The sequence below is a fragment of the Staurois parvus genome, unplaced genomic scaffold (genome assembly GCF_062004578.1).
Source record: "Staurois parvus isolate SC_StPar_1 unplaced genomic scaffold, SC_StPar_1.0 ptg000298l, whole genome shotgun sequence".
Classification (NCBI taxonomy): Eukaryota; Metazoa; Chordata; class Amphibia; order Anura; family Ranidae; genus Staurois; species Staurois parvus.
This window is the reverse complement of record NW_028318094.1, coordinates 2,021,296-2,043,674: the sequence shown is the minus strand read 5'-3', so window position 1 is coordinate 2,043,674 and position 22,379 is coordinate 2,021,296. Positions and strand designations below refer to the sequence as shown.

The 22,379-nt window shown below is 43.8% G+C and overlaps 1 protein-coding gene across 1 annotated transcript in view; it reads right to left on the bottom strand.

Moving 5' to 3' along the window:
- Positions 1-22,379, bottom strand: part of G3BP1 (G3BP stress granule assembly factor 1) — a 75,965-nt gene that overhangs the window by 52,553 nt on the left and 1,033 nt on the right. The window lies entirely within an intron of this gene.

The following is a 22,379-nucleotide window of genomic DNA, read 5'->3' as shown; positions in this document are numbered from 1 at the left end:
CAGCCACTACATGTTTGCAATGGAAACACGCACTGTTAACAGCATCTGCTATTGCAATTCTGACCTTTACAAAATGTATGTGACACTCGCTGCCATGCCCAGACAGCAATGTAACAGAGTTTTAAAATATGATAGTCCTCACAGAGGTAAAGAGCGTTTCATTTCTGATTAGAGCATTCAAATATTCTGCTTAATGATTTTAAAATATTGTTTTAATGAAAAGAAAAACAGGGCAAGAAAATATTTACAGAAAAGATATTACAAATCAGACAATAAGCAACAAAAATAAATGGGATTAAATGGGAAAATGACTTTTGCAAAGTTCATCTGGTATTTGTTTTCCTGAAGAGTAAGCCCAATCTGATATATCAGTCACTAGATCTCATAAATGACCCTTCAGGCCCAATTCACACCCACGCAATTTGAAACACGTGCAGAACTGTGAGTTTACAAAACGCGCTAAAAACCACTTTGCATTTTCGGTGCTACTCATTGTTGGCATCCCAAACACACTGCTGTGCACAAAACATACAATTAACATGTAAAATCATTTCACCCTGATGAAGCCATGTGACCCGGTGGCATAACATGTAGGGGAGGGGCTCTGACGTCACGACGCTTAAAGGCAACACACAGCAAGTATACTACAGATTACAAGTGCACACTGTGGATTGATTTTACAATGATTTAAAGCAATTTTAACTCTTATTATATGTGAATGCACTACTATTTGTTTGATAAATGTTTTAAAAAGAAGATAAGGCACTATGCTTTTTATTACTCTCTATGGTACATACACTTATGGAGGAAGAGTCCTAAGGAAGTGAGGGGACCCCTGACATTCCCATCCAGCTCTAAGTCCAATTAAAGAGACACAAGCCTGATATGACCTCACTCAACAGTTTGGCCGTATATATCAGGTGAGAGCAGAGCCAGTGAAGGTGCACATTTGATTGATATCACAGCTTATTATTGGTGGATTGCACACAAACAATTTCTGTTACATCACCAGAAGGAGTGTGAAGTCACAGATTGAATAAGGACATTTTTGCTGCAATAGTGTGATAGAATTTGCTTTTGATTGTACTTTGTTTCGATATCACATATTTTGATTGTCAGTGGAGTGCGAAACTATTCTATATATTTTTGGTTTAACATCTATAACATGCAAAACCAAATGTGGCAAAAAGTCCCATGAGCTATTTTGCCAAACGTAAGGCAGACCATTGAAATAAATAGGCTGCCCTATGGATGTTATGCAAAAAAGTGTGTAAAAAAAAAAAAATGCACATCTGTTAAACACTAGGTATGAATGGGGCCTCATAGGGTAAGCGAGAGCTAATTTATCATTCACAGCCTTTCGGAGATTGTTGTTTTTAACATTTTGCTAAGGTCCCATTCATACCAGATACAGTGGGATGCATATTTGGCTGCACTCCAACTGCATACACAGTGCAAAATACAGGTTATCCTATGAGCATAGTTTACATTATTGCAGTGTAGTGAAAAAAGTACAGCAAGCAGCATCTTCCTGCACTACAAAAGCACCAAAACGTGCGCAAATGCATGTAAATGCACGGCGACACAATGCAGTGCATATAAATGCCCAAAGAAGAAAGAAAACTGATGAGACCTCAAAAGGAAGTACAAGCTTAACAAAATGCACTGCAAATGTGCAAAAAATCGTGCATCAAATGCACGTCATTGCACATGCAAAAACTCAGTTTTTGGTATGAATGGACCCTAAAGCTTTGTGTAATAGTACTGCATGGATTTCGAAGAAGGGAACACCCCAAAAACATGTCCAGAAAATGTAACATTTAGCATACATAAAAAGTACCATGGACAGAACTCAACTGTGTTTGACATGCTGCAATCTTTGGTAATTGCAAGTAGGCCAGGATGTCTAGATAATGGAAAGCAATTTCCTTTTCATTATGGCTTGTCACAGAAATATGAATTTACAACTTCTTGTGTTCTATTACAAGGAGTAGAAACTTTAAGAAAAAAATCACGTTTTATGATAAAGAGTAGAAACTTTAGAGAAATCTACTCTGTGGGCAATTATATCTGCAAATCTTCTGGCGATAGCTAGCACTACCGGGTACTAACAGAACTGATTTTAAGATGATTAACCTGGGTGAACATTATTCTCTGAGTTCAAATGCATTGTTTGGAGTGCTCTTAGCACGACTGCTAGATCTCATTGTGGAAAGTCTCCTTCTGGACAGGGATATAAACAACCGTTTCACTAGCTGATGGTTGGCAACCTGCTGACCCATAAATGTAGAAATGCTGAGACCAGTACTTTGAATGCGCTAACCGTCTGCTCTACGGCTCCATGTACACTGAAGCTGATCAACTGACGTTCAGGAGCTTTTCTGTGTTTTTTTTTCAGCAGCCCCTGAACTCTCCTTTATGTTTTCCTTTGTATCCAGGTACACTATGTTCTTTACAGTCATTTACAGGCAGGTGAGTTTACAGTCGTTTTTTTTAAAACGCACCAAACCTACGTTCAGGAGTAGATTTATCGGCGTTTCAATTGGCAAATGCTTGTAAACGTGGCTAACCGCATTTGGAAAATTTTTTTAACTCTTCCATTTCCAGATGCTGTCCAGAGCCTTTTTTCATCATGAAAATTTCATAGAAAGCAAAGAAAATATGTTAGACACTGCTGCAATAATTTCTGCACAGAGCTAGCTGGAACACATCCAAACACCACCACAAAAAAAAAAAAAAAGACAGGTCATCTCAACAAATACTGCTCTCTCTGCTTCTGCTCTCTCTATTTCTCTCAAAATGTTTGAAATAGTTAATTTTTTACTGTTTTTCAGTGCATTCTGGGCATTTTGGAAGGTCTCCTGGGGTTATCTTTAAAACACGCTTTTAAACACAAACGCTCATAAATGCGCTTAAATGCGGTATGCAAATGCAGCTAAACAGAGGATTTTAACCTACGTTTTCCAGCAGTCAGTTTCCATCGTTCAGAAGTGTCCCGTGTACATGGGGCCTAAAACGGAAGTAATTTGTGACCAGGAGCTTTCTCTATTCTTGGATAGCCATAGAATATACCTTTGTTTATATGGTACCAATTTTTTCATATATGGTGTTATTTTACTTTTCTATAACTCCCCATTCAGGTACCAAGTTGTTAGTCTGAGCTTCTAAATTTTGCAAGATAGAACCCACAAGATCATTTGCTTAGTCTCTGAAAGCTGCCGAACCCTGTTCTATGTGACCAGAACTGTTTTACCCTTTCCCTCTCTGCCCAACGTGTTTTAAATTACCTTGGGTAAGGAAATGTCCAACTTTACAGTGAATAGATCTGGGGGCCCCTTGTTAAAGGGGGCTTTCAGATTCTGATAAGCTGTCACAGCCGGTGCCCACACTAAAGATGTCGGCACCAGGGAGAGAAGACGGCCGGTGAAACCAGCGGTGGTGAGGACACCGCTGGGCCGAGGGACAGGTGTCTATATTTTAATAGTCAGCCGCTAAAAAAGAGGAGGTTGGGAGGAACAATAATGCCCAGTGGGGGGGTCAGAAGAAATAATAGTGCCCAACAGGAGGCAATGTGAAACAATAGTGCTCTGCAGGGGACAGGGAAGAATATTAGCGCCCAGCAAAGGGGTGGGGGAAAACAATCTCCAGTAAGAAGTAAACATTGAGGTTAGTAGTAAAAACACTTAGGCCCCTTTTACACGGGTGTCCTGTATGTCCATTTTCCATCTGTCCGTTTACGAATGAAAAATGGACACACCCATGTGTTTCTATGGACTAGCAGATGTAAACACATGATCATCTGTTTACATTAGGTATGCACGAAAATTTTGGTGGCCGAAACGTTTCGGCTGAAAACACCCCTTTCGGCCAATATGAAAAAAAGCACCGATACAGGTGCCGAAAAAACCCGCCCCTCGCCACTGCCCACCTATCGTCCTCCGCCACCAGCCGCCGCTCGGTAGTTCTCAGCCTTACCTAAGAAACCATCGAACAATCCCATCGTTGGGCATAGCGATGAGTTAAGGAAAGATGGCCTCCACTCATCTCTATGCCTTTGGAGGAACAGAGCGATGTCACTTCCGGCCATTCTTTTTCTGTTTTTTAAAGCACTAGATCAATGCTTTTTTTTGAGCCAATGCTTTACATTGCAGAGGAAAGATGTGGGGTCTTATTGACCCCATATCTCTCCATAAAGAGGACCTGTCACTAATTATTTCTATCACAAGGGATAAATGCATTTCTTGTGATAAGAATAAAAGTGATTAAAACGGACTGCAAAATAAACAAACGGGAAAAAAAAAAATAAATAAAAAATAATTTTAAAAAAGTTTAAAGTGCCCCTGTTCCCCCGTGCTTGCACATAGTGGTGAACACATACGTAGGCCATGCCCACATATGTAAACAGTGTACAAACCACACACGTAAGGTATCGCCATGAACGTCAGAGCAAGAGCAATAATTCTCGCACTAGACCTCCTCTGTAACTTTACACTGCTAACCTGTACAACTTTTTAAAGCATCACCTATGGAGATTTTTAAGCACAGCAGTTTCACATCATTCCACGAGTGTGCGCAATTTTAAAGTGTGACATGTTGGGTATCTATTTACTCGCCATAACATCCTCTTTCATATTTTACAAAAAAATTGCGGTATATATTGTTTTTTTTAATTGAAGTGTATTTTTTTCTAAAAAATATATATTCATTTTTAAAAACTGCGCATTTTGGTTTCAGTTTTCAGCCAAGTGCATTTTGAATTTTTGTTTCGGCACCAGAATTTTCATTTCAGTGCACCACTAGTTTACATCCGTTCATTTCCACATCCATTAACATCCATTTTTTTAATGGTAGAAAACCCTATTTTTCTTCCTAAAAAAAAAACAGAACAGACGAAAAACGGATGTAAACTGATGAAAGACGGATGAAAAACTGGCGTAAACTGATGAAAAACTGATGTGAACTGATCCATTTTTTTCTTGGAAAAAACGTGACTGAACTGATGAAAAAAAATGGACCGACCTTGTGAAAGGACCCTTACCTTGCACTGCAGTCTGTCTCACACACTGCTTATTCTCTTCGGGCCCCTGTCACACCAGTGGGCCAATGGGATCCGCCAGCACCCAATCCGATCCTGTATGCCCAAATAAGATTTATGGGGATCCATTCTCCATCTGTCCAGTGGATTGGATCAGATGACAATCGAGTGGAAACAGACAGGCGGTCCGGTTCTATCCAACCGTCCCACTGAAGTCAGCCGGCAGTGTCTGTGTCCGCTCTGCAGTGGCAGACGGACAGAGACCTGTCATCCGCCTGTTCAGCGGGATCAGCGGTCAGATACCCCACTGAGCAGGTGGATCACGCTGATGATCCACCCCGTCTGAAAGGGGCCTTCCTCATCCTGGTGCCTGGAGCAAGGTGCTGGAGACAAAGCGCAGGATACAGCCCGGATCTGTGGGATACCAGTATTTTGTTAAAATCCCAGAATGGTCCTGCAGAATCAGGAGGGTTTGGGGTATGCACTACTGTATCCTGTAATGGGTGGAGGTGAAAGGAAAGTACCAGTGAGAGCTCCGGGAAACCCAAAAGATCAATACTTTTGGATGTGATGGTTTCAGTGCAGACTTCATCTCATAATGTCTCAAGTGGTGCACAGCGACATGTGTTTTATTGTTATGCTTTATTCATTTATAATGTTTCTATGATGACAGGGTCGCTTTAAGTGCACAAGGTTTGTGATTCTTATATTTGGAGGATTCTAATGCGATTTGGTGAAAAAAAAAAAAAATGAAATAAAACAAAACATAAAACTAAAATAAAACCTGATGTTCACATAATGAGATTAGTGCTCATAAACACAGATTATATAGTTGTCACGATCTGGTCTCCATGGAAACAATTCTGAATTTTCTCATTTCTCCTGCACATACAGTATGTCATACCTAAAACCATCCCTCTTTGTCCCTAAATTAACCTTTTTAAGAAAACCTGTCAAGATCTCCTTCTGAAAATGCTATTTGCTTGGCTATCATGGTAATCCAGTGACTCCATTACCTCCATTACATTACACGCATAGATTTCTTCATCCATGACAAACAGTACGTGTGAAGGAATCTCTCGTCGGCTACTGTATTTACAGTATATAGTTACATAGTTAGTCTGGCTGAAAAAAGACAAAAGTCCATCCAGTTCAACCACAGAAAAAAAAAAAGTTATAATCCTACAACCACAGTTGATCGAGAAGAAGGCAAAAAAACCAGCAAAGCACGATCCAATTTGTTCCTGCTGGGGAAAAAATTCCTTCCTGATCCCCTGACACAGCTGCAGCGTCTGCGGTTGTCTGAATACCCAAACAGTGACTGCATCTGATTGGATCCAGTCACTTTGGCTGACAATTTTCCACTTGAAATCTATCGAATCGGGTGATGCTAACAGGGCCACCACAGCTCAAATCCTTGATGATTCAGCAGGAATCGACTTCAATTTGTGCCACGCTGTATACGGCAAGCTTTAGTCACTGAGCCAGAACAAGTATGCATATTAGGAGTTCTGACTTCACTTGCTACATGATTGTTCTGGGTCACTGACTCAAAAGTCTTGACACTAGAAACAGCTTGGCAACTAGTATTTTCAGAAAAAAGTCAGCAAGGGGCAGGGCAATATTTCTCGTAATACAAAAAAAAAAGCGATTTACAAATTTCTGATTGGAATTACCCCTACTGGTATTTTTGTTTCTGCACAGCCTCAAAGACAACATACAGTAGTTGCTAACATTTTGTATGATTTAGAAGGAGCACCTTAACCACTTGAGCACCTGAGGATTTACCCCCCTTAATGACCAGGCCTTTTTTTTGCTGTTTGGCGCTGCACTAATTCAAATGATAATTGCGCGGTCATGCAATGCTGTACCCAAACGAAATTTACGTCCTTTTTTTCACACAAATAGAGCTTTCTTTTGGTGGTATTTTATCACCTGTGCGCTTTTTATTTTTTGCGCTATAAACAAAAAAACCACGAAACTTTTGAAAAAAACAATATTTTCTACTTTTAGCTATAAAAAATATATCGTAAACTCAAAGTTAGTCATAAATTGCAGCCAAAATGTATTCTGCTACATGTTTTTGGTAAAAAAAATCCCGTGCATTAGCGGGCAAACTGGCGCTATCTAGGAGGAGCGCTAACACTATCGGAAGTCACCAGTGACACTAGTACAGTGATCAGTAAAAATCTGTTCACTGTAATCAATGACACTGGTGACAGGGCAGTGAAGGGGTTAACTGGGGGGGCGATCAAGGGGTTAAATGGGATTTCTGGTGCACTAGCGGGCAAACTGGCGCTATCTGGGAGGGGCGCTAACACTATCGGAAGTCTCCAGCGACACTGATACAGTGATCAGTAAAAATCGGTTCACTGATCAGTGACACTGGTGACAGGGCAGTGAAGGGGTTAACTGGGGGGGGGGATTAAGGGGTTAAATGGGATTACTGGTGTACTAGCGGGCAATCTGGCGCTATCTGGGAGGGGCGCTAACACTATCGGAATTCGCCAGCGACACTGATACAGTGATCAGTAAAAATCGGTTCACTGATCAGTGACACTGGTGACAGGGCAGTGAAGGGGTTAACTGGGGGGGGGGCGATCAAGGAGTTAAACGGCATTACTGCCGTACTGGCGGGCAATCTGGCGCTATCTGGGAGGGGCGCTAACACTATCGGAAGTCGCCAGCTACACTGATACCGTGATCAGTAAAAATCGGTTCACTGATCAGTGACACTGGTGACAGGGCAGTGAAGGGGTTAACTGGGGGGGGGGGGATTAAGGGGTTAAATGGGATTACTGGTGTACTAGTGGGCAATCTGGCGCTATCTGGGAGGGGCGCTAACACTATCGGAAGTCGCCAGCGACACTGATACAGTGATCAGTAAAAATTGGTTCACTGATCAGTGACACTGGTGACAGGGCAGTGAAGGGGTTAACTCGGGGGGGGGCGATCAAGGGGTTAAACAGGATTACTGGTGTACTGGCGGGCAAACTGGCGCTATCTGGGAGGGGCGCTAACACTATCGGAAGTCGCCAGCGACACTGATACAGTGATCAGTAAAAATCGCTTCACTGATCAGTGACACTGGTGACAGGGCAGTGAAGGGGTTAACCGGGGGGGGGGCGATCAGGGGGTTAAATGTGTCCTAGGTGTGTTCTAACTGTTAGTGTAGTGCTTTCTACTCACTTTTACTGTGTCTTCTTCTCTGTCTGGAACAGAATGTGTCCAGGCAGAGAAGAATGACATATCCTGCCCTGTGTAAATGTCAACACAGGACAGGATAGGACAGAGACCGATCATCTGATTTCAGCCAGAAATCACTGGCTGAAATCTAATGATTGATCCCTCCTGGATCGAATCGTGTCACCCGCGGGTCGGCGGGAGCGCGCCCCCTACCCACGAAAGTGTCGGGAGTGCAGAGCCCGTTTTAAAACGTGGTTTTGCGCTCCACTGCCGCCCTGCACACGTATATATACAGTGGCAGGGCGGCAAGCGGTTAAAGAGTTTGGTAGGAAATATGCATGATTACATTGTTACTAAACCCACAACAGTGAAATCAGTCTGTATATGCAGTAAAGCATGCTTGTTATACTCACTGTGGAACCTAAGGGGTTAATCCTCTGCCTTGTGTAAAAAAAGTTGTTTGATCCTGTCCTCTCTGATTCTCCCCTTCTTCTACAGTCCCCAATCCATGCTGATAGTACAGAACCCTGGGAGGCACTCTGCACATGCTTTGGTGTGTTTTGCTAGAGTTTTTTTTATTTTTTTGGAGAGAAGGTGCATGTGATCAGCACAGGGACATTCAATGCTGTTCGGACAGAGGGTTAGGGGTCATGCAGGCTCATAGGACAGTCAGAGGAGAATGAAAACTTCTACAAGCTTTAACCAATGCCCAGCTGGACACTGATAGAAGTCATAAGGCTGCTCTAACTGCTGATGAGAAAAGGTATTTAGCAGTTTATATTTACTAAAATAATTGCATTTCCATGCTTTGTGTACTGTGGGAGACCAGATACAGTAGTTGCAGGGCATGGGTTTAGTAACACTTTAACATATAGTTGTGAATTCAGGCTGAATGTTTTAAAGTGTTGGTCCATTGTCCATTTTCCTGCAGTAAAGCATAATTTTTCTGCATAAGGGCTCATGCACACAGGCATACATTTTTTGAGTTCAGATCTGTCATTTATAGGGATCCGAATGCAGCATTGTATGCTATGGGCCTATTAATACTGTTCTGCCCTCGTCTGTAGTGTTCAGCTGTGTAAACCAAAACTTAGAAAAATGAAATCTGCAAAAACTGGCGCTACAACTCTGTGTTTTGACCGTTTTACACCGCTCCTCAGAGTCAACATGTAAATTCAGAATGACTGCGTCATTCCGCACATGTGCCACAGTCACATAAATGATTCAATCAGGGCCGACATGTAAACAATATCAAGTAATCAGCAATGTCGCTAATTGCACATTGTTGTTTACATGTTGGAGTCAATGATGCTGCAGCAGTGTATTCACAGGATATATGTATCCAGGCCCGGACCGGAAAAAAATATAGAGCCGAGTAGCCCAGAGCCCTGGGGGCCCCTTCTCTTGGAGCCTGTTGGCAGAAAGCTAGGGCCTGTTTGCAAATGAGACCTTTACGACCCCGATAGTTCTGCCACGGGTGTCAGTTTTTTACAGTTTTTTTTAGGAGCCCTGTTGGGGGACTTTGGTGGGAAGGAAAAGGAAAGGAAAGGCCCCTTACATTAGAGTTCTCACAGAAAGGCGGGGGGGAGACTTCAATCGCAGTGGATGGATTGGCAGGTTGCACCTTTTTCTGCTGGCGGGGCAGACACAGTTGGAGAGGGCTGGAGGAGGAGAAGTAGAACCAGATCTCTCTATCCTCTCCTGTTCCTTACGGGAAGTTGAGGGGGGAACTGCCAGTGCTGGCTCTGGGCTGTGAGAAAGAGTCTCTCTCAACTCAGTGCCCTGCAGCCGCGGAGGATCCACACTCTGGCCCCTTGGGCCCCCCAAACAGAAAGGTGTGCCCTATGGCACTGTGGCCCTGTGCTGATCACATGCACTTTCACAAGAAAAAAAAAAAACTCTCTAGCAATACACATCAAACTGAGCATGTGCAGAGTGTCTCCATATTATATGTCTTATCAGGAGATAAGAAGGGGGGGGGCACTGGAAGAAAGGGAAGATCAGAGGAGTCAGGATCAAACAACATTTTTCCACAATGCAGAGGATTAACCCCTTAGGTTCCACAGTGAGTATAACAAGCATGCTTTACTGCATATATGTATTATTTATTTATTTCAGGTACTTATATAGTGCCGTCAATTTATGTAGCGCTTTACACATATATATTGTACATTCACATCAGTCCCTAACCCTCAAGGGGTGTACAATCTAAGGTCCCTAACTTACATCCATACATACACATACTAGGGACAATTTAGACAGGAGCCAATTAACCTACTAGCATGTCTTTGGAGTGTGGGAGGAAACCGGAGTACCCGGAGGAAACCCACGCAGGCACAGGGAGCACATGCAAACTCCAGGCAGGTATAGGGGGGCCTGGATCAGTAAGCTATGAGCCTTAGACAGGGGCGGACTGACAACTCATGGGGCCCCCGGGCAATAGGGGATCATGGGGCCCCTGCGTCCTTGCCCAAACTCAAAAAAGCCTATAAAAAAGGTACAAGGGGCATCTCATGGGGCACCCTACTGATCCCGAGCCCTCGGGCAGTGCCTGAGTTTCCAAATGGTCAGTCCGCCCCTGGCCTTAGGTCTGTATACAAGATTTAAAATGTGTAAACATGCTAAACATTCATGGACTCTAAGAACCTTGAATATTGTAAGTTTAAAAAAAAGGTATAACATCCGTAAAAAAAAACAAACATTTTAAACATTCACAGAATGTAAGAACATGAAGCAAGACGATGTGTAAAACAGGAGGTGCCAAATTCACAAGGAGATCTAAGGTGACCCTTCTATACCAACTGACTCATAGGACCATACCTTTCAACCATTTACCTCCCTAATACCGGAGGAGCAAGCACCCAATGATCAATGTCCTACACCATATGTCTTTTGTTAAGCGGCCAGTCAACTATCCCGCAGGCCCAGATCCAAGCATTAGACCTAAACCCCTGTGTACAATCTTCTGAAGAACAAGCAGAGCAAAGCATACGGTACAATGCAGTCTCAATTATGTAATGTAAGGCTAGACAAATGCTGATAGCCAGATGTGGTATGGTGACCATAAAAATAGGGAGGACTTTCCCCACCCCATATACATACACACACTGCATACCAATACTGTAAAATATCATATTGGGGTAACCTAGAGGAACAAAAAAAACTCAGTAAAAGCATTAACCTGACAGAAATAACATATCCTTTAAAAATCCCCAACGGTACATTTAAAGTGGTTCTAAAGGCTCATGGTGTTTTACCTTCATACATTGATAAAAAAACCTTCTGTGTGTAGCAGCCCCCCAACACATACCAGGGCCCCATTCCGATTCAGCAATATCCACCTTAGCCTTAGTTCTCTGGGGACTCTCACTCCTAATTGGCTGAGACAGCAACGGGAGCCAATGGCTCCTGCTGCTGTCAATCACAGCCAGTGAGCCAATTGGGAAAGGGAGGGGACGGGGTCGAGCCGTGGCTCTGTGTGTGAATGGACACGCAGAGCCGTGGGTCGGAAGTGTGCCTGCTCATGTGAGCAGCTTGCTGTGGGGGCACCCGACAGGAGGGAGGGGCCAGAAGCGGCGGCGTGGGACCCGAGAAGAGGAGGATCCTGGCTGCTCTGTGCAAAACTACTGCACACAGCAGGTAAGTATAGACATGTTTGTCATTTAAAAAAAAAAAACAACAAGACTTTAGCATCACTTTAAAGTGGTTCTATAGGCAAAAGGTTTTTACCTATTATTATTATTATAATAATAATACAGGATTTATATAGCGCCAATAGTTCGCTCAGCGCTGTACATTATAATACAAGACAGTACAATACAATACACGAAGGGTTCGAGGGCCCTGCTCCTTGGAGCTTACAATCTAGGAGGGAGGGGAGAGTGGTACAGGAGGAAATACCTAAATGCATTCTCTGCATTAAAAAAAAAAACAAAATACTTTCAATAGCTGCTCCTCCAGCCCCCTCTTACTGGAGTCCACTCTTGATTCCCATCTGCATCAACTCTTCTCCTCTCTGCCTGCTCTCACAAGCTTTGCTAATATTAGCAGGAACCAATGGCTCCTGCTGCTGTCAATGAAGTTCTGTGAGAAAAGAGTGGGGGAGGAGCTGAGCTGTGTGTGTCTATAGAAGCACACAGCCCGGTTTGAGAGTATGCTCCCATAGCAAGCAGGGGCACTCAAAGAAGAGGCGGAGCAGAGAGCACGGCGAGGGACCCCAGAAGAGGTCTGGGCTGTTCTGTGCAATACCATTTCAGAGCAAGTACGTATAACATGTTTTTCATTTAAGGAAAAAAAAATAGCTTTAGAACCGCATTAAAGGAGCCCAGTTTAGGGGCTTATTCACACTAGTGCAGTCTGTACTGCATGAACATGCCATTTGTGGAGCTGCATGCAGGCGGCCTACGTCAGTCAACGGAGAAACATCAGCTGTACTAACTCACCTGCACATCCAATTCCGACAGGCATAGCGGGATGGGTGCTCGACCCCCGAGGCACAGTGTCTGCATTCGGGGCCAATCCGAACAGCCATCTCCAATAACGAACATAGCTGCCTGCACAGACCTCCACACTGTAAAGATCTGACTCTTGCATGCATGTTTTTTAGGTTTCATAACAAACAGTACATCAGCTAGGAAACCTTTCAGGATCCCTGCCTTTGCTAGTACAGATTTGTTTGTTTTTTTTCACAAAAATTGGGTAACAAGTAACATTACGACAGAACACACCAAGTGCAAACAACGTTCTCTTCCTCTCCAACTCCATCTTTGTTGATCCTCCTTTATCTCATGTCACAGCTTGATTTCCACTACTTCCTGATGCCAGCTGATTGGCCATGTATGTTCAACAATTGGCCACTAGTGCTGCTGTATTCTTTAAAGTGCCCAGATTATGGACATTACTATTATTATTATTATACAGGATTTATATAGCGCCAACAGTTTGCTCAGCGCTTTACAATATAACGGGAGACAATACAGCAACAATACAGTTCAATACAAGAGGGATAGGAGGGCCCTGATCCTGGGAGCTTACAATCTAGGACATTAAAGGGTCAGTTCATCTTTAGTCCTCATGCACACTGGTAACGTTAGCTGTGTGAAGTCACGTTAAAAACGTGAGATTTTCACCTTTTTTTAGCATTTTTGCATTAGCGCTTAGCAGGGTTTTCCTGCGTTTTTCCGCATTTGCGGTTTTTAGCATTTTTAATAAAAAAAAATTTGGTAAAAGAAAAGTCCAAAAATGCCAGCGTTTTACTGCGTTTTCAGCGTTAGAGCGTTTTTACAGCTAAAAAACTCCTCTAGAAACCCCCTAGTTCTGGGTTTTTTTGCCAACCAAAAAACATTGATTACAGTGTATGTGTGCATGGATACATAGGATAACATGCTGGGGGAATTTACTGGCTGTAGAAAAAAAAATCAAAAGCCAAAAACAGCCGCTGTAAAAACGTCCAGTGTGCATAAGGACTAAGAAACATTTTCCAAGAGCCCCCTAAACACTGCAGCACCCCGAGCACATTCCAATCCACTCTTCAGCTTTTAAGCAAGGCAGAGGGGGGTCACCTATTCAAGCTTTTTACAAACAGAGAGCATATGGCCTACAGGTATGGAATAACAAAGAAGAGTGAAATGTAATGTGCTTGGGATGCTGCAGTGCATGGGAAGTCGGGGGAGGGGAAGTTTTGAAAAATGTCCCTAAAGGTAAACTAACTCTTCAAACTCTTTAAAGGTTAAATTCACCTTTTAAAAAATAATAAATGCACGTTATTTTGCAGGTAAAAAATGTGCATTTATTATTTTTTTTTAATTATGAGCCTGTAAAGCATTGTACGTGATCTGCAGATCATGGGTGCAGTGCCAGACTCCTGCAGATTGTCAGTGTAGCTGTGGGCAGGCAGTTACTGAATCACAGGAAGGATCAATGAACTACCTAGAGAGCTCATCACTGCCCTAGTAGTTCAATGAGAACTACAAGCCGAAAGCTGCAAAGGCTAACAGTAGTTGTAGTTCTCCTGTTCACAGAACACAGTGAATGAGTGATTCAGCTGGGTGGATGGATCTTTAACCGCTTCCCAACCGCCCTATAGCAGGTATACTGCTGCAAGGCAGCACAGGTGCGCAAAATCACATATATATTACATGCGATTTTGCATTTCCAGATAGGGGCCGCATGTAAGCACTACCCGCGCCACCATTCGCAGCTGCGGCTGTCAATCTTTGGGTCCCGGCCGGTGATTACTTACCGGTGATTTCCGAGCATCTCCGATGGGGAGGAGAACTGTTTGTAAACAAAACAGTTCTCCTCCTTGTCAGCTTGTGCACCCTGCTTTGCATGGCTGTTTACAGCACAGCCATGCAAAGCAGTGTGATTACAGTGAAGCATAAACACACGGCCCCCTAGTAAGACACACACAGCACACAGTTAACCGTTTGATCACCCCAGATGGTAGCCCTTCCTGGCCAGTGCCATTTGTACAATGTCAGTGCTTTTTTTTTAGCACTGACCACTGTATTGGCGTCACTGGGGATGTCAGTGACACCACGTTAGTTCCCCCCAGTGTCAGAATGCCCACCGCAGTCCCGCAATAAGTCACTGATTGCCGCCATTACTAGTAAATATAAAAAAAAAATTCTAGTATCTATACCGCCATTTATAAATGCTAAAACTTTCACCTAAACCAATTAATTTACGCGTATTGGGTTTTTTTTTAGCAAAGACATGGAGCAGAATACATTTTGGTCTAAATTTATGACGAAATTAGATTTTTTAAATGTTTTTACTGGATATCTTTAAAGTCAAAAATATTTTTTTCTCAAAATCGTCGGGAGTTTGGAGTGTGACTGTTTGAGGTTGTGGACAGGTGTCTTTTATACTGATAACAAGTTCAAACAGGTGCCATTGATACAGGTAATGAGTGCAGGACAGAGGAGCCTCTTAAAGAAGAAGGTACAGGTCTGTGAGAGCCAGAAATCTTGCTTGTTTGTAGGTGACCAAATACTTATTTTCCACCATAATTTGCAAATAAATTCTTTCCAAATCAGCCAATGTGATTGTCTGGATTTTTTTTCTCATTTTGTCTCTCATAGTTGAGGTCTACCTATGATGCCAATTACAGGCCTCTCTCATCTTTTTAAGTGGGAGAACTTGCACAATTGGTGGCTGACTAAATACTTTTTTGCCCCACTGTACATATGTGCTGAGAGCGCGCGCCCTGCATGTTCCCAGCACATATGTCCATAACTCACGGAAAGGTCCCGATCTCCCCTTGCGATCGGAACCTTTTCCGATCATTTGACCGCTGTGACAGCGAATCACGGCAGTCACATGACCCTAAAACCTCACCCCGCCTCCCGGCTTCTGAAACTCGTAAAGGGCCAAGAGGCGCTGGCGCAAAGGGGTTAATTTATATACAAATACTATGACTCTTATGTGGTGTAGCGTTTACAAGCATAAGAATGTTTTTCTTTTTTTGTTTTTACAACTAGAATGGATTTATACACATGTACATATTTATGTTCGTATATGTGTAAAATTTGTGAATAAGCCCCAAAACGTGGGATTCATGAATTGGCACATTGGGGGAGATTTACTAAAACTGGTTCACTGAGAATCTGGTGCAGCTGTGCATGGTAGCCAATCAGCTTCTAACTTCAGCTTGCTCAGTTAGGCCCCTTTCACCCGGGCATTCCATTTTTCTCATCAGTGCAGTCACGTTATTTCCAAGAAAAAACAGATCAATTCACATCAGTTTTTCAGCAGTTTAGGTCAGTTTTTCAGCAGCTTATATCCGCTTTTCATCATTTACATCCGTTTTAATCTTTTTTTTGTCCTTTTACATCTGTTTACATCTCTTTTTGTTCATTTACATCTGTTTTTCATCCGTTTACATCTGTTTTAATCTTTTTTTTGTCCTTTTACATCTGTTTACATCTCTTTTTGTTCATTTACATCCATTTTTCATCTGTTTACATACGTTTTTTTTTTAATTTAACTTTTATTTGGTTTTCCAGTACAAAAAGAACACATTTATAAAAATATTTCACATATACACATTCCATATTACGCAAATATAACACCCCCCCCCCCCATCCCCTTTTTCCCTATTAATATCCTCTTTCCTGACCATCACACCCGTTTTTTTAACAGAAGAAAAATAGGGTTTTCTTCCCTTCAAAAAAATGGATGTTAATCTGTTTATATCCGCTAGTCCATAGATATACACGGGGGTCCGTTTTTCATCCGTAAAAGGACAGATGAAAAACGGACATACGGAACGCCCGTGTGAAAGGGGACCTTAAGCTTTGACCATAAAACCTGGAAGCTGATTGGTTTCTTTCCAGAAGTGCACCTGATTTTGCACTCTCCAGCTTTAGTAAATAATCCTCATTGGCTATACTAGAGATGCATTCTGATCCATAAAAGAAAGCTGTATGGATCTGAATGTGGCTTTTTTTTTTTTTGAGTCCGTGTGCATGAGGCTTAAGGGATGCACATTTACAATGAGTTCTTGAAGTTAGGATTTGGCATAGAGCTATTATTATTATACAGTATTTATATAGCGCCAACAGTTTGCTCAGTGCTGTACATTACAATGGGAGACAATACATGAGACAGTACAATAACAATACAATACCCGAGGGGTTCAAGTTAAAGTGTTACTACAGTAAAATCAGTCTCTATATGCATTAAAGCATGCTTGTTATGCTCACTGTGAAACCTAATGGGGTAATCCTCCACCTTGTGTAAAAAGGCTGTTTGATCCTGTCTTCTCTGATTCTCCCCTTCTTTTACTGTCCCCAATCCATCTACTGATACTACAGAGCTCTAGGAGTCACTCTGCACATGCTCGTTTAGTGTGTATTTCTAGAAAGTTTTTCTTTTTGTTGGGAGAGTGCATGTGATCAGCACAGGGTCAATAAGCACTGTCCAGACAGAGGGTCAGGGGTTATGCAGCCTCATACGACAGTCAGAGGGGAATGAAAACTCCTCCTAAACACTTTAACCAGTGCTCTGCGCACTGAGCACTGATAGAAGTCACAAGACTGTTCTAACTGCTGATGAGAAAAGGTATTTTAGCAGTTTATATTTACTAAAATAATAGCATTTCCATGTTCTGTGTACTGTGGGAGACCAGATATGGTGCATGCAGGGTCCTGGGTTTAGTAAAACTTTAACAGCCATTGACCAAGACTTGTTAATACCTGTTGCTAACATGTGTCAAATGTCATATGTTTTAATGTACTGTCATTGAATTCCAAGGAAAAAAACTGACATATTTTTCTAAAAAAATGAAAACAGGTACTATTGCTTTCTGGAGAACTTGGATGCATACATGTTAGAGCATAACACATGCTTTGAAAAGCAACAGCATAAACGGGCCCTAAAGCTGCATTCACACCTGAGCATGAGCGCTTGCAGCTGATTTTAGATATTTTTCTGTACATTTTTGCACTTTTTTTTTCCAGCCAGTGGAAAGCTAGTTACTTGAAGCTGTTGTTTAGACTTGAAAAACCCTTGTTTTCAGACACTTTCATTGAAGTTTAGCTCCTGTACCTTTTTTTTGAGGTTCAGGTGTTGAGCTACAGCCACCTGAGCACTCATGTGAACAGATAAAAGTTAAAGGATAAGTTCACCTTTTGACAAAAAAATAAGCAATCAAATTGTGTAAAAAAAAAAAAAAATACTGATCACTTCCCCAAAGTAGTACAATGTTACTATGGTAACATTATACTACTTTGGTCATAGTGCAATATGAAAAAAAAAATCCTAAAAAAAGAGAAAAAATTTAATAAAAAATAAAAAAAAAAATATATATATTTTTTTTAATTATCTTTTTTTTTTTTTAAGTACTGTCACCAGTCAGTGTCTCTGATCACGCCACACCAGTTATATGCTGACACTGTACTGCACTGGTGGGAGTCATGCTTGTAACTGTCAATCTTGCAATGCCTCATGGGACTTGTAGTTTGGAGGGCCGCCAGTTTGACACCCGTGCTTTAAGTAAAATCCTACAATTGTGCAGAAAAGCAGATTTCTGTGATGGGAACGGCCAGATGTTTCCAGGCAGCTGCAGACAAGAAGCCGGTACAAATCAATGACAGGCCAACACTGTCTACAGCAGTACACATGGAATCACACTTGGCGCTATTACCTGGGGTTAGGGATGGATGTGCACCCCTGGTAGCAGACAGTTCATATCCAGGGGTATCCATCTGACCCCAACCTCAGGCAATAACTCCAAGTGTGATTACATGCGTACAGCCACAGACAATGGGGGAGATTTACTAAAAGTGGAGAGCGCAAAATCAGGTGCAGCTGTGCATAGAAACCAATCAGCTTCCAGGTTTTATTGCCATGGCTAATTCAACAAACTGAAATTAGAAGCTGATTGGCTACTTTGTAGAGCTGCACCAGAGTTTGCACTCTCCAGTTTTAGTAAATCACCCCTGATGTCAGCCTGTCATTAATTTGTACAGAATCGCTGTCTGCATTTGATCAGAACCACCCGGCCATACCTGCTGCAGAAATGTGCTGATCTGAGCAGTGTCTGGCCTTATAGTGTTTGAAAACCCAGGACCCTGCATCCACTATATCTGGTCTCCCCGGACCCTGCATTCACTATATCTGCTCTCCCCGGACCCTGCATCCACTATATCTGCTCTCCCCGGACCCTGCATCCACTATATCTGGTCTCCCCGGACCCTGCATTCACTATATCTGCTCTCCCCGGACCCTGCATTCACTATATCTGCTCTCCCCGGACCCTGCATCCACTATATCTGCTCTCCCCGGACCCTGCATCCACTATATCTGCTCTCTCCGGACCCTGCATCCATGATATCTGGTCTCACCGGACCCTGCATCCACGATATCTGGTCTCACCGGACCCTGCATTCACTATATCCGGTCTCCCCGGACCCTGCATTCACTATATCCGGTCTCCCCGGACCCTGCATTCACTATATATGCTCTCCCCGGACCCTGCATTCACTATATATGCTCTCCCCGGACCCTGCATCCACTATATCAGGTCTCCCCGGACCCTGCATTCACTATATATGCTCTCCCCGGACCCTGCATTCACTATATCCGGTCTCCCCGGACCCTGCAGTCACTATATCCGGTCTCCCCGGACCCTGCATTCACTTTATCCGGTCTCCCCGGACCCTGCATTCACTATATCCGGTCTCCCCGGACCCTGCAGTCACTATATCCGGTCTCCCCGGACCCTGCATCCACTATATCTACTCTCCCCGGACCCTGCATTCACTATATCTTCTCTCCCCGGACCCTGCATCCACGATATCTGGTCTCCCCGGACCCTGCATTCACTATATCCGGTCTCCCCGGACCCTGCATTCACTATATCCGGTCTCCCCGGACCCTGCATTCACTATATCTGGTCTCCCCGGACCCTGCACTCACTATATCCGGTCTCCCCGGACCCTGCATTCACTATATCCGGTCTCCCACAGTACACAGAACATGGAAGTGCAAATATTTTAGTAAATCTAAACTGCTAAATACCTTTTCTCATCAGCAGTTAGAGCAGTCTTGTGACTTCTATCCAGCTGAGCACTGGTTAAAGCTTGAAGGAGGAGTTTTCATTCTACTCTGACTGCCCTTTGAGATTACATAACCCCTGACCCTCTGTCTGGACAGTGCTGATTGGCCCTGTGCTGATCACATGCACTCTCCCAAGAAGAAGAAAACATTTTCTAGCAGTACACACTAAACTGAGCATGTGCAGAGTGTCCCTGAGGCTGTGTTCTATCAGAAAATGAAATGGGGAACGTAGAAGGGGAGGATCAGGGAAGAGAGGATCAAACATCCTTTTTACACAATGCAGAGAATTAACCCCTTAGGTTCCACAGTGAGTATAACAAGCATTCTTTACTGCATATACAGACTGATTTTACTGTTGTGGGTTTAGTAACACTTTAAAGTGACACTAAAGCTTCATTTTTGTTTTTTGTTTTTTTAAAAACAAACATGTCTACACTTACTTGCTCTGTGTAGTGATTTTGCACAGAGCAGCCATGATCCTCTTCTTTTCGGGTCCCCACCGCCGCTTTTGGCTTCTCCCCCTTTAAACAGTGCCCTATGGGAAAGCTGCTCGCCCTGGGGGCACCACTGTGTGCTCATCCCTGAGTCGCTGTTCTACGTGTCCATAAGACACATAGAGCTGTGGCTCGGCCCTTGCCCCCCTTCCTCCTCATTGACTCACTGACTGTGACTAACAGCAGTGGGATCCAATGGGATTCTGCTGCTGTCTCAGCCAATGAATAGGAAGAGTCCCCAGACAGCAGAGGCTGTCGAGAATGTCGCTGGATCGGAGGGGGCTCATGTAAGGATTAGAGGGGGCTGCTGCATAGAATGCATGATGGTATATAACTTGAGCCTTTAGAAGCACTTTCATTGGCCATTCATGACCCAAAGGCATATGCATGCTGCATCACATTTTGTAGGGATGGTGTTGTGTAGGGGCCGTGTTGTTAGACCATATCCCATGGTTTACTTTTATTTTTTTTCTTTAAACTTTATTGATGTGTCACAAAATGACACTTCTTTCCACTCTATGCACCACAGAGCGGCAGTGAGCTGCACTTTTTGCACATCACACACCACTGCCCACCTGTACAATGTGTATAGGGATAAGGAGGGGTCTGCTATGATCAGACACAAGTCCAAACCCACCTGAGCTATCCTGCTGGGAAGTTGTCAAAGATGAAAGCCAATCATAGGGGCTGAAGGCATTCAACCCCTATGCAGTGGGGCATGTATGGGGTGTTTATGTGCAGCTGCAGAGCGGGGAATGCCTCTGCCACTTATGATTGGCTGTTGGCTTTGACAGCTTCCCGGTGGGATAGCGCGGGGGTGGATTCAGACTTGTACCTGATCACGCATGAGCCCATCACTGGTTATAATCTCCAGTGTGCTTGGACTAGGATCCGAACTTAGAGCCCTTTCATGAAGGCAGCTTCTGTTCCAATCAGCAGGGGATCTGTGAGCCAATCAGGCAGATGACAGGTCCATGTCTGCTGTTTCTGCAGGGCACACATGGACAGACTCAGCTCTGCTCTATGGGTAGTAGATGGATTCTGCTGTCTGTTTACACCCAGCTGCCTCTGATCCAGTCCACTCAAACGCAAGAGGATGCAGTCTTCCTCCATTTTTTTCCAGTGGGCATGGTTTACATCCACTGGCCCATAGGAATGCCTGGACCTTCTGCCTGAAAAACTGACAGGTGGCCCTGATTGGATTGCCCGTATAGAAGGGACCTTGTGTGTGTGAGCCCCCCAGGAAGAGGTCACCTGTATGGGCCAATCATCTGCAGCCACACCTATTCAGGGGCGTGTACATACAAGGAGAGCATTGGCTGCAGATGATTGGCCCATACAGGTGACCTCGGCTGGCTCACACACACACAAGACCCCTTCAACATGGGAGATCCAATCAGGGCCACCTGTCAGTTTTTCAGGCAGAAGGTCCAGGCATTCCTATGGGCCATTGGATGTAAACACACTTTGGAGTGAGCGTAAATGTCTGTTTACATCGAATGGCCCATGGGAATGCCTGAAAAACTGACAAGTGGTCCTGATTGGATCCCCCGTGCGGAGGAGGCCTTCTGTGTGTGTGAGCCCGCCAAGAAGAGGTCACCTGTACGGCCAATCATCTGCAGCCAACGCTCTCCTTGTATGTATACACACGCCTGTATGTTACACCCGCCTACCTCCAGGTCCAATCAGGCCTGCTAAACAAATGGAGGAGCAGATCAGAGGCAGGCGGGGCAATCCTTGCATGTACATGCCCCTGTATACGTATGGCTGCAGATGATTGGTCCGTACAGGTGACCTCTTCCCGGCAGGCTCACACACACAAGGCCCCTTCCACATGGGGGATCCAATCAGGGCCACCTGTCAGTTTTCCAGGCGGAAGGTCCTGGCATTCCTATGGGCCATTGGATATAAACACACTTTTATGCCCGCCTACCTCCGGGTCCAACGTTTGTTTACCTCCAATGGCCCATAGGAATGCCAGGACCTTCCACCTGGAAAACTGACAGGTGGCCCTGATTGGATCCCCCATGTGGAAGGGGCCTTGTGTGTGTGAGCCCGCCAGGCAGAGGTCACCTGTTCGGGCCAATCATCTGAAGCCG